The sequence below is a fragment of the Manis javanica genome, chromosome 9, assembly GCF_040802235.1.
Source record: "Manis javanica isolate MJ-LG chromosome 9, MJ_LKY, whole genome shotgun sequence".
Lineage (NCBI taxonomy): Eukaryota > Metazoa > Chordata > Mammalia > Pholidota > Manidae > Manis > Manis javanica.
The window spans coordinates 104,321,591-104,335,322 of NC_133164.1; the positions used below are offsets into that span (position 1 = coordinate 104,321,591).

General features: G+C 38.1%; 1 protein-coding gene across 3 annotated transcripts in view; it reads left to right on the plus strand.

The window, feature by feature from the left end:
• Positions 1–3,627: 3,627 nt before the first annotated feature.
• ME2 (malic enzyme 2) overlaps positions 3,628–13,732 on the plus strand; it is a 58,048-nt gene continuing 47,943 nt past the window's right edge. Inside the window, exon 1 of one of the 3 annotated variants that reach the window (XM_073213077.1) lies at positions 3,628–3,762. The gene's annotated coding sequence lies outside the window, so the exon portion shown is untranslated. Of the gene's footprint in view, positions 3,763–3,905; positions 4,069–13,732 lie in introns of those variants that run through there. The other 2 variants (XM_037016578.2, XM_037016586.2) reach the window with 2 other exon arrangements.

Consider the following 13,732-nt stretch of genomic DNA (forward strand, 5'->3'; position numbering starts at 1 on the left):
TGAGCCAGTAGAGTCAGAGATAGCACCTCAAATTCCAAGAGTGCAGGACTCAAAGCCTCACCCACATCTTCCTCTATTTATTCAGTGACCAAGCCTGATACCTATTCCTCTCAGTTTTGTTGATCTGGGCCTTAGTCCCTTGTTTTACTTGATCCCCTGCATTGTAATCCACCCTTCCAGGAAGGACTTGTGTCTTCCTTCCAGGCTTGGCACTGTTTGTATGCAAACACTGTGCATATGGCCATTTTCAGATCTACAAGGCCTGGTAAGCTACATTCTGGGCAGCCAAGAATGGTCACTTCTTTTCCTGAGAGAGTCCAGTGGAGGACGCTGGGGAAGAAGCCTGTAAGAAAGGCTCTGGATCCACAAGAGTTCATGGGGCATTTATCCCAAAAGAAACAGCAGTGCACAATACAAATGGTTTATTTTATATACTGATTGGGGTGGATATAAAATTCATGCTGGAGGTGTGTAAATTACCTCACTCAAGCTTGCTGGTTTTATATATGTTCATACCTGTATAGGCATCATCCAGACTGAGTTATAGAATGTTCTCTTGTGTCTTTTCAGCCAACCCCTCACCAAAGCTAACCACTTTACTGACTTCTGCCAGCAAATATTTCTCCTTAAAACTTAAGTTCTTATAACTCATCCAGTCATTTCCATGCACCAAATAAAATGTCATAACATTTCTTTTTCATTTACAATAAAATTGGCTAACATTATATTAAGCAGTATTTAATCATCTGCTTATTCTCAGCATAATTGAAATTAAGAACTATACATAGTCTTTCCCTAAGTTCTTGTATCATAAAGATTGTACTTTTGGATCATACAAATGGATGAAGCTCTTGGAGCCAATTGGACTTCAGAACTTAGAAACTTCTGGATTTGGGAAAACAGTCCAAGAAGTATATCATGTATGCTATACACTACCATCAGAGGAATCTGGGGCAGTGCCTCAAAAGAACATTCACAATTACTGAAGAACATGTAATATAATAGTATGCAAAGTAAATACAAATATTTACATTGTGCTGGAGAAATAAAGGCTACAGGTAACTGTGACAAATTCTTATTTGTCACCAATTAAATTCTGGTACCACCAGATTACAAACAAACAAACAAACAAAAAAGCTTTTGGATTTGGAATTACAGATAAGAGTTTGTGGACTTGTAGATAATACATTACTTAAGGAACTTTTCTTCTTAGGTTAAAGCTTGCTGTCAGGTCATACCCTCCACAAAGCTTTCTAAATAATGTGAGTTTAGGGAGTGTTTGCTTTTTTTGAACTACTACAATGCTTTGAGCTTATTCTTCATACATTGCCGTTAAAAACTGTTTATAATGAGATGTTCAATTATACCCAGAAGTAGAGAATATAGTACAGTAAACTCCCTTGAAGACATCACCCAGCTTTAACAAATAGTAACATTTTGCCAGTCTTATTTTGGCTATCTGTTTTTTCTAGAGTAATTTAAAGCAAACCCAAAATATCATGATCATGTCACTTCACCTGAAATAAACTGAGTAAAACACAGTTTTTAAATGATATGATTAAATGCTTAGTCTCTGTATTATAATGTAGACTCCTTGAAGGCAACTATTATGTCTTTTTCATTCTTGTTCCCCAATTAGCTTTTCTCAGTAGGAAATTTTACACACAAAAATAAATTACATTCTGAAGATTGCTTGATCAATGTGTGGCATCAGACAGTGGTTCTTAAACTTGAGTGTGTATCCAAATCACCTAGAGGGTTTGTCAAAACACAGATTACTAAGCCTCAATTTGACCTAATAGGAGTTATGAGCTATTCCACAGGAAGAAGTAGATATTAAGATACTATGACAGGCAACAAGATTTATGTGCATTTAATAGTAACTGTTAGAAATTCTTTTTAGCCCCAACAACAGAAAACTCTATTTGAGTTGATTTATACCAACAGAGGCTTACTTCACAAAACAAGAAATATGGGGGTAGGGACCAAGGCTGAACATGGCTCAATAATACTATGAGGGACCCAGTTTCTTCTATCTTGCCAGTACCCTTAAATGTAGGATTTTATCCTCTTGCTTATAATCTTATAGTCCAATGATGGGTGCCATGCCTCCAAACATTACTGGCAAAAAGTGTGAAGCAGCAAAATAACCAAAGGCACATGCCAACTGAGTATACTGTTTTAAAAAGTCCTTCCAGAAGCTCTACCCAGCAGTTTTCACATACATGACTCTAACAAAGTCCTCCTAGACCAGCACTGTCCAAGTGATTTATAAAGCAAGCCACAAATGGGAGCTATATATTATCGCTTAAAATTTCCTAGCAGCAACTTTAAAAAAGTAAAAAGAGAGGAAATTAATTCTAAGAATATATTAAATATTTAACCTAATATATAATTAAAAATTAATGTAAATAATTAAACGATTAACCAAAAAATATCCAAAACATTTTTTCCACGTGATCACTATTTTTAAAGTGAATATACTTTACATTCTTTTTATGCAATCCACTTTCCATTAACCAAAATAGTCCCATCCTTGATAGCTCTCTACAACCATTCAACCTCGGATTACTCTAATGTAAGACAAATTGAGGTAATTTTACCTCTATTAATAAAGCACTTATAATGACATTTGTTGGTTTTTGAAGTTTCCCTCATTCGACTTGCTGCATTTGGACAATTTCTGGCAAGCAGGGTCATTTTAGGTTATGCGTATTTATAGGCCCTCTTTTACTGTGGTGCTTACTGTTGCAGCCATACCCTATCATTTTTCATCAAACTAAAGTGTTTCCAAACATGCCCCACACTTTCATGCTCAGAGTGGCATGGTAAGTCCAGATTTCACATGATTGTCCAAGAGTTTAGAAGGGGATAATTCACTTTACTCTACTTCCCCTCAATTTTCTCTCTTACATTTCCATCACTATCAATTTTCGTATTCCTTCAGCCTTGCTTCTTTATCCTTTACATCTTTATTTAAAAATACTCATTACCATACTTTACACAAACTCGATTACAGTAAACAATTTTGGTAATAACATTTTCTGACAAAAGGGTTAAGACATATGCCCCAATATCATAACTGTGGTGGGTTTAGATGTTTTAAATTACGGTCCCTGATGCTTCCAAGATAACAATTTAACATTCCACTGCCTTTCTGAGAGAGAACACTTAAGATCTATTTATGGTGACTGTGACCGTAGGGATCATTAGTAAATTTCCTGCGGGCCATTAACTGTGCCAACAGCCATGGAGAGTGGCAGAGATTCAGAAGGGCGAGTCCTTGAGATCCAAAAATAGCTCAGAAACACAAAGCGTTCCTCAAGTTCCTCGCCTTTCCTGGGTCCTCCTTCTTCTGCTTCTCCATTCTCCTAATCCAGCTCTAAATTTCTCCTCCATCCTCTCCCAGCCACACTGGATGCACCCAAACTCCCACCCTTCCTCTCGCCTCCTCCGGCTCAGTAGCTGGTACCCGCCGACCTTCCCTGGAGCCTCCCGCGCCTGCGCAGAGGCGCTTCTCGCGCGAACGCGCTACCGTCACGGTCTACCACCACGGGCTACCACCACGCCAGCACACGGGATGCGAGGTCGGTGATAAGCCACCCAGGCTCCTTTCGTGGGACAACGGGCATCTCCCGTGTCCGCGGACTCCTGCTACAGGCCCTCTCACATCCCTCGGCCTCAAAAATCACAACCTCCAGGAACTGGAGAGTGGCGGGCTCTACTGGTTAGGAACGGGAAAACGGGCGGCAATGCCTCGAGGTGGGCCCCGCCCCCCAGCCGACTTAGTGCCTGCGCATTGGCCGATGCGCCCGTCAATCTCCTCCCAGCCGCGCCCGCGCCCCTCCGGCTTCCTCTCCCCTCCTCTCCCCTCCCTGCAGCTTTACTGGCGGCCTCCCCCGGGGTTCGCCCCCTCTCGCCTGTCCGAGCCTCAGCTGGCGCCGGCCCCGGGGAGCTCGCGGAAGGGGAGGACTGGACGGTCCCGAGCCGAGCATCGCTCCGGTGGGCGACAGGGCCGCAGCCTCTCCGCCAGCAGCACCACCTGTCGCGGGTGCGACGTCGGTTAAGGCAAGCTTCCGCGCGGCTGCGGCGGCCTGGAGGGAGTGCTCCCGCGGGGGAGCGGGCTCCAGCCTCCTCCCGTGCGCCTGGGGAGCCGGGCGCGGACCCGCCGCGTCCCCTTCTGACGGATGGCGGGGAGGCGGGGTGAAGGGAAGCGGCTCGCGGGTTAGCGGGGCCAGCGGTCAGGTCACGGCGACCCCATCCTGACTGCCCGCGGTTCTTCCCGCGCCGAAGGTTTAGGGGCGCGACTTTCCGGTTTCTCGACTAGCTGCTTCCAGAGCTCCCTACTTCCGCCCCAGAGTGGGGTCTTGTGGCCTCTAGAAGACCAGCATCTCTCCTCTCTCTTCCGAGATCGATTTTGTGGCTCGAAATCCCTTCATCATCCTTCGGCAGGGATGAACTTGTGTGTGTGTGTGTGTGTGTGTGTGTGTGTGTGTGTGTGTGTGTGTGTGTGTGTGTGTGTGTGTGTGTGTGTGTGTGTGTGTGTGTGTGTGTGTGTGTGTGTGTGTGTGTGTGTGTGATCTTCGGCAGGATGAACGTGTGTGTGTATGAGATCTTTGGCAGGATGAACGTGTGTGTGTGTGTGAGAGTGATCTCCTTCGGCAGGATGAACGTGTGTGTGTGTGTGAGTGATCTCCTTCGGCAGGATGAACGTGTGTGTGTGTGTGAGTGATCTTCGGCAGGATGAACGTGTGTGTGTGTGTGAGAGTGATCTTCGGCAGGATGAACGTGTGTGTGTGTGTGTGTGAGTGATCTTCGGCAGGATGAACGTGTGTGTGTGTGTGTGAGAGTGATCTCCTTCGGCAGGATGAACGTGTGTGTGTGTGTGTGTGTGTGTTGTAAGATTGGAACGGTTCTGTCCTTTAGTGAAATGGCATCTTTGGAAAGTGATTGGCAGGTGTTTCTTCGACGCTGATGATAACCATCTCTGCATTTGACTTCCTTGGTTCCAGAGATACTCCTAAAAAACTTAGGTCGCCTTTTTGAGAAGCCAAGTAAAAACAAAAAATCTCAACATAAGCGCTTCCTCACAAACCGTGTTATATCTGTTTCCTTTACCTTCCTAATGCTTGTGACAGTTACTTATAAGCAAAGCAATTAATAGCATTATTTTAGTGTTGCAATTGATTAAAACAGTAGAAGCATCTATTAATTGTTAATTGTGGGTTGAGCACTGTTCTTTACATGAATTATCAAAATAATGCTTTGAGGTTGGTAGTGTTATTAAATCCAGTTTACAAAATGAACTAAGGTTTAGAAAGATTAAGTAACTTGCCCAAGATCATAGGTTTTAAGCAGCAAAGCCCAGATTCAAATTCAGGCAATTTAATTCATAACTTCCAGTCCCCTCTTAACCGTGTATGCTCCTTCAGCATTGCTCATGCTGTTAGGCCGATGGCAGTGTTGCACTCGTAAGTTTTGATGTTTAGTTACCAAGAATTCTGGAAGAGAAGAAACATTCACACACACCACGCCCATATATATATTCATATGTGTTTGTGTATATATATATACACACACATATGAGCACACACACACTAGTTATAGTAATTATACGAAGGGTATACTATTCTCTATATAATCTAAATGTGAATAATCTATTGTGTAAATACTATAGTTGTTACATGTTGCTGTGTTACATGGTTTGCAAAAGTACAGAAGAAACAGTTTAATTCTTCTAGTTTTGGTCCTTTAAATAATCAACTTTGAGCACTGATTGGTAATCTCTTTTTGACTCTCTTTTGGCATTTATAAAAATTTAATTACAGGTTATGCATAGAGGCCAGAAATGCTGGTAAAATCTTTTATCATACACTAATAGGAAATGTTGGGCTATGCTTTTGTAGAATTTCTTCATTTTCTTGAAAACTAAAACCTACTCTTTCTCAGTAGTTATTCCTGGTAAAGAACTGCTTACAGGCTTCACCCTTAGAATGTATTTATATATAATGTTTTTGTCTTTTAATGTATTTGTTACAAAATCACATTTAAAAATTCATAAAGGAAAAACTCATTTATCATTTGAGAATTTCTTTGGCATATTAACTCCTATAATGCTGTTCATGCATAACTTGTATTTGATTTCATATAAAAGAAAACTATTCTGAACTACATTTTATATTAAGTTAAACTCAAATAAATTCTAATTTTTGTTGGTGAATTTCAGACAACTTTAACAGCCACATTTCAAAACAGAAATAACACTAAAACCTATAGTTGTTTACTAAGGATCAATGTTAGAGGACAAAATTCATATTAAATATAAAAACTACTCTATATTTGATTTTATAGGAAGGTAACTTTTATTAAAAGTTAACTATTTTATTTGAAAGTCATTTTGATTATATGGCTGAATATTATACCTCTGATCAATATATACAACTTTCAAAAGTAATGAAAAACACATTGATTCTTTAGATATTGTTTAGGATGGCATTTGATGTTGCTTGGATCTGTATGCACCCAAATTCTCATTCTTGTCCTAGACGTTTAATTTGCAATAGTTTAAAGAAGTGCTGCCATGATTATCCTCATAATAAATAGTCCTGTTTATCATCTCCATTTGAGTGATGAGAGAAGACTGCAGCTCTCACTCAGGATATTGTCACTTACTCTGACTTATTCAAGATCACAGCCCTAGTAATGGCAAACCCAGGGTTTAAATCCAGTGGGTGATTTCAGAGCTTGCCTTTGACCATTCTGCTAGACTGCTTGGTTATGGATTTTATTGAATAAACCTTCAGGTCAAGTAGTCAAGTTCTCTACTATGATGAAAGGAGTTGATACTTTATATATGTGTGTCACTTTTACCACACACAACTGCAAAATAAAGTTTCTGCTCCATATTGAAAGGAGAAGTGACACTTCTAAGTCAGTTGTTCCCAGACTTTTGAACTTGATGAGCAAGTGTAAAAAAAGTGTGTGGGTTGGAGGGTAGTTGGGATCAGACAAAAGACCACAATCTCTCAAGTTTAAGGACCTCTTTAAAAACTACAGCAATCTCCCATCCCTATCCTTTCATAAAAGAAAGGACATTTTGCCACCAAAAAGTTAGGAAGATCATAATGACAACATGAAAACAAAGACAATAAATTTAGTATTATGAAAAACTATATTACATTGTCCTAGTTTTTCTCATTTGGTCACAGATCAGTGTAAAATGTGCCGCAGACTAACACCAATTCAGAGACCATTTGGGAATGCCTGGGTGACACAACTGATTCCAAACAGGTAATTAGCTGGGCCCAGATTCAAACTCAAGTCCATCTGACCGCAGGGCTTGTGCTCATTGCCACCAAGTCATGTCCTCTCTCTAACTCAGTCTCCAGTGCATTGACCTCCTTTCTGCGCCCAAGAAGGGGGCCAGGGAAAGTAGTCTCTAGCAGCCAGTGGCCTAGCAGTTTCAGTCCCAGTCCAGAGAGTAAGTTCCACTGCCTCCCAGGGCAAGGCATATGAATGACGCACCAGGCAAGAAACCATCACATCTCAATATCTAAGAAACCCTCAAGTAAGCAGCTTGATTTTACAGATTTATTAAAAATTAGAAGCCCCACTTTTTATTTCCTGTTTTTCACTTACTTTTATAGTTCTCTTTCTATAATATCTTATAATATAAAGAGTTAGGTGTGAGTTTTTACCATTTTACTTTGTTGCCTCTTGCCTGCATGAAACTTACCTGTCAGTTTGTCTGTCTCTTGGTCCTTGGTTCTCATTTTGACAGACATTGTTTTTTTCCCTTGAGTTATTTTTGTTACTTATACCTATTTGTTTTAAAGATGCTATAAAAATTATTCTTACATTTTATTTTATTCCTTATCACTTAATAGACTAATAATTTGATATACCTATGTTTTAAAGACACTAAAAATTACCCTTACATTTTATTTTATTCTTTATCACATAGTAGAATAATAATTTGATGTAACATTTACTCTCTAAGTTTAATTATAATGCTTTTTTGCACCTATTCTCATTTGATCATCACAATTATCTGTAAGGAAGATTGGACAGGTAGTGTTATCCATATTATACAGACTAAATTCGGTATTTGATAGAAGCAGAATTTTAACCAGGAGCTGAAATAGAGGATTTCACATATTTGAATGGTTATCTTAGTAAGTTAACTACTGAAAGGAAAAACTCTTTCTTCCTACTTACAGACTCGATTCTCATGGACACCACATGTAGGGTATTTTTCCCCAACACCCGGCAATTCTCCAATTCTCAGAAGACACTAACTGGATGTGCTACAATTAAATTGATTCTGACAATCTATGTGGAGATAGTTTAAGATCCCACAGGTTAAGGGCTCCATCTCAAAAGACTGCCCCCATATCAGATGCCAATCACAAGTCCCAGGTGGTGACCTGTACTTCTGACCAACACTGTAAGTTTGGGCTTCCCATACCCACTTTCTCAGGTTCAGTAATTCACTATAATGGCTCAAAGAACTCTGGTAAACACTTGCATGGGTTGCTCATTCACTATAAAAGGATGCAATTCAGGAACAGACGGTGGAAGAAATGGAGAAATGCACCTAACTAGGTATGGGTTGGAGGAGGGCATGGAGCTTCCTTGCCATCTCAGAGCTTGCTACCCCTCAGCACCTAGATGTGTTCAACAACCTGAAAGCTCATCAGATCTCTTTGTTCAAGAGTTTTTACAGACCTTGATCTCCAGCCTGCTGTCTCCCTGTCTGCACCCCTTCCCAGAGGTCCTAGAGTGAGGCCTAAAATTCCTACTCTTTAATCACTGGGTGTTCTGGTGACCAGCACCATCCCGAGGCTAGGTAGTGGCCCTAGCCTAAGTTACCTTAGCACAAACTCAGGAATACTTGAAAGGGGCTCCTTATGAATGACAGAAGATAACTCCTATTGCTCAGGAAATTCCCAGGATTTTTAGGAGCTCTGTGCCATAAACTGGGGACAAAAACCATATATATTTATTATAACACAAGTATTATCAGATTGTCCTTGATTTTAAATGAAATAAATGGTATTCCATACTATTTTAGATTTGCCTACTTCACCAGTATACTGCAATACCAATCTTATACCAAAGTTGTAATTGTGATAGATAAAGCTGTCACTCCTGAAAGACCACACAAACATATGATCAGTGTAACTGTTTGATTTTCTGTCTCTTTAAATTTTATTTTGAAACAATTTGAAAGGCTTAGTTACATATATCATACCTCTTGGCCCCTTAATACTTCACTGTGTATTTTCAGAACAAGAATATTTCTTACATATAATTATCAAATTTAGAAAATTTTTAATTAAATAATACTTTTATGTAAGCTACATTGTATCTTCCAGTTTGGCCAGTTGTCCCAGTAATACCCTTCATAGCATTTTGGGGGATCAGATTGTGCATTTAGTTGTCATACATATTTAGTTTTCTTTAACTGGCAGTAGTCACTTAGTGTTTGTCTTTTGTGACATTAACATTTTTGAAGAAAAAAACGATCAGTTATTTTGTGGTATTCTCTCACGATTTTACCACTTCCTACTCTCCACCCACCTACCATAACCCTCCCCCATCGTAACTACCAGTCACTACTCAGTGTCTCTGAATCTACTGCTTTTTGTTAATTTTGTTTTGTTTTTAGATACCACAAGTAAATGAAATCATATAGTATTTGTCTTAATCCACCAGGCTTTTTTCACTTAGCATACTACCCTCTAAGTCCATCCATATTGTCTCAAAGGGAAAGATTTTTCTTTTTTATGACTGAATAATATTCCATTCCCTGTAAGTACCACATCTTTAGCCACCCATCTACTGATAGACACTTTGGTTACTTCCATATCTTGGCTATTGTAAATAATGTGGCAATAAACGGGGTGCATATATCTTTTCAAATCAGTGACTTTGTCTTCTTCTAGTAAATTCCTAGAAATGGAGGTACTGGGTCATATGGTATTTCTATTTTTCGTGTTTTGAGGAACCTGCCTACAGCTTTCCAGAGTGGCCATGCCAATTTACATTCCCACCAGTAGTTAGGAGGGCTCCCTTTCCTCCACATCCTTGCGAACACTTGTTATTTCTTGTCTTTTGGATGTTGACCATTCTAACTGATGTAAGGTGGTATCTCATTGAGGTTTTAATTTGCATTTTCCTGATGACTAGTGATGTGGAGCATCTTGTACCTGTTGGCCATCTGAATTTCTTCTTTGGAAAAATGTTCAGTTCCTCCACCTATTTTTTGATAGAATTGTTTGTTTTTTGGGTGAGTTCTTTATATATTTTGGATGTTAACCCCTTACTGGATAAATCATTCACAAATATATTCTCCCATACTGTGTGGGATCTTGATGGTAGTTTTGTTGTTGATGAGGATGTTCTTTGCTGTACAGAAGCTTTTAGTTTGATGTAGTTCCATTTGCTCATTTTTTATTTCGTTTCCCTTGCCCTGGGATATATGTCCAGGAAAAAACTTCTCATGCTTCTGTTCAAGAAATTTTTGCCTGTTTTCCTCTAAGAGTTTTATGGTTTCATGTCTTATATTTAGGTCTTTAATCCATTTGAGTTTACTTTTGTGTTTGGGGTTAGATGGTAATCCAGTCTCATTCTCTTACATGTAGTTGTCCAGTTTTCTCAACACTGTTTATTAAAGAGACTGTCTTTTCTCCATTGTATATTTAGGGTTCCTTTATCATATATAAATTGACCATACATGTTTGGGTTTATATGTGGGCTTTTTATTACGTTCCATTGATCTATGGGTCTGTTCTTGTACCAGTACCATACTGTTTTGATTACTGTAGTTTTGTAGTAGAGCTTGAAGTCACTGAGCATAATACCCCCAGCTTTGTTCTTCTTTCTCAAGTTTGCTTTGGCTATTTGGGGTCTTTTGTGGTCCCATATGAATTTTAAAACTATTTATTCCAATTCATTGAGGAATGGTGTTGGTATTTTGATAGGACTGCATTGAATCTATAAATTGCTTTGGGTAGGATGGCCATTTTGACAATGTTCTTCCTATCCATGAGCATGGGATGGATTTCCATGTATTTCTGTCTTCTTTCATTTCTCTTGTTAGTGTCTTATAGTTTCCACAGTACAGGTTTTTCACCTCCTTAGTGAGGTTTATTCTTGGGTATTTATTCATTTTGATGCAATTGTAAATGGAATATTTAAAAATTTTTCTCTTACAGTTTCTTGTTAGTATATAGGAATCCAACAGATTTCTGTGTATTAATTTTGTATCCTTCAACTTTGCTGAATCCCGTTATTCTAATAGTTTTTTGGTGGGGTCTTTAGGGTTTTCTGTATATAACATAGTATCATGTTATTTGCAAATAGTGACAGTTTACTTCTTTCTTATCAATTTGGATGCCTTTTATCTCTTTGTAGTTTTATGATTGCCATGGCTAGGACCTCCAGTACTATGTTGAATAAAAGTGGTGAGAGTGGATATCCTTATCCTTGTTGCTGATCTTAGAGGAAAAGCTTTCAGCTTTTTGCTACTGAGTATGATATTAGCTGTAGGTTTGTAATACATGGCCTTTGTTACATTGAGGTATGTTCCTCTGTACCCATTTTGTTGAGAGTTTTTGTCATGAATGCATGTTGAATTTTTTCAAATGCTTTTTCAGCATCTATTGAGATCATATAGTTTTTATCCACTTTTTTGTTAATGTGGTCACACTGATTGATTTATAGATACTGTACCATCCTCACATCCCTTGAATAAATCCCACTTGGTCGTGATGGATGATCCTTTCTGTGAATTTTTTAATTTGGTTTGCTAATATTTTGTTGAGGATTCTTGTATATATATGTTCATCAGGCATCTTGGTTTGTAATTTTCTTTTTTTGTAGTGTCTTTGGTTTTGGTATTGTGATTCTGGCCTCATAGAATGAGTTTGAAAGTATTCCCTCATCTACATTTTGGAATATGTTAAAAATAATTGGCATTAATTCTTTTTTAAATGTTTGGTAGAATTGAGCTGTGAAGCCATCTGGTTCTGGTATTTTGTTTGTTGGGAGTTTTTTTGATTGCCAGTTCAATTTTGTTACTGGTAATTGGACTACTCAGATTTTCTGTTCCTCCAGGTTCTTGGAATGTTGTACTTTTTTAGGAATTTGTCCATTTCTTCTATGTTACAGTTTTTTGGCATATAATATTTCATAGAATTCTCTAACAACTCTGTATTTTTGTTGTATTCATTGTGATTATTCTTTTTTCATTTCTGACTGTCCTCTCTCTTTTTCTTGATAAGTCTGGCTGGGGGTTTGTGTATTTTGTTTGTCTTCTCAAAGAACCAGCTTTTGTTCTCATTGATTTTTTTTCTATTTTATTCTCTATTTTATTGATTTCTTCTCTGATCTTTCTTATGTCCCTCCTTATACTAACTGGGTTTCATTTGTTCTTTTTTTTCTTGTTTCTTTAGTTGTGAGTTTAGACTCTTTATGTGGGCTTGTTCTTTTTTCTTGAGGTAAGCCTGTATTGCTATGTACTTCCCTCTTAGAACCGCTTTTGCAGCATCGCACATATTTTGAACTGTTGTATTTTTTTTTTCATTTTTCTTCATTTATTGCTTGATTTCTTCTTTGATCCATTGATTATTTAGAAGCATGTTATTTAGCCTCCATGTATTTGTGGATTTTTTGTGTAGTTTTAGTTTCATACCATTGTGAACTGAGATGCCTGATAAAATTTTAATCTTTTTAAATTTATTAAGGCTCTTTTTGTGCCCTAATATGTGATCTCTTCTGGAGAATGATCCATGTGTACTTGAGAAAAATATGTATCATGATGCTTTTGGATGGAATGTTCCATATACAACTGTTAAGTACATCTGATCTAGTGTGTTTTTCAGTGCCTCTGTTTCCTTATTTTCTGTCAGGTTGACCTGTCCATTGATGTAAGTAGGGTGTTAAAGTCCCTTAATATGATTGAATTGCAATCTATTTCTCCCTTTAGTTCTGTTAGTGTTTGTTATACATATTTAGGTACTCCTATGTTGGGTGCATGGATATGTATAATTGTATTCTCTTGTTGGACTGATCCCTTTATCATTATGTAATGTCCTTCTTTGTCTCTTGTTACTTTCTTTCTTCTGAAGTCTGTTTTGTCTGATATAAGTACTGCTATTCCTGCTTTTCTCTCCCTATTATTTGTATGAAATATCTTTTTCCATCCCTCCATTTTCAGCCTGTATATGGCCCAGGTCTGAAATGAGTCTCTTGTAGGCAGCATATACATTGATCTTGTGCCTTTATTTTTGCTACCCTATGTGTTTTGATTGGTGCATTCAGTCTATTTACATTTAAGGTAGTCATTGATAGGTATGTACTTATTTCCATTTTGTTCATTGTTTTCTGGTTGTTTTTATAGTTCCTCTCTGTTCCTTTTTTCCTCTCTTATATTCTTCACTTGTTATCTGATAGTTTTCTTTAGTGTTTTTATTGGATATCTTTTTTTGAATTTTTTGTATCTCTATTATAGCTTCAGGTTTGTGGTTACCATAAGGTTCTTAGTTTCCTAAGTGTGATAGTCTATATCAAAGTTGATGATCACTCCATTTTGAACACACTCTAGAAGTACCTCTTTAAAGTTTTTCTTCCTCCTCCACACTTATTAGATATCATAATCTGCATTTTTTGTGTATCCCTTGACTGATTTTGTGAATAGTTGATTTTACTTCTTTGGGTTTTTTTTTTT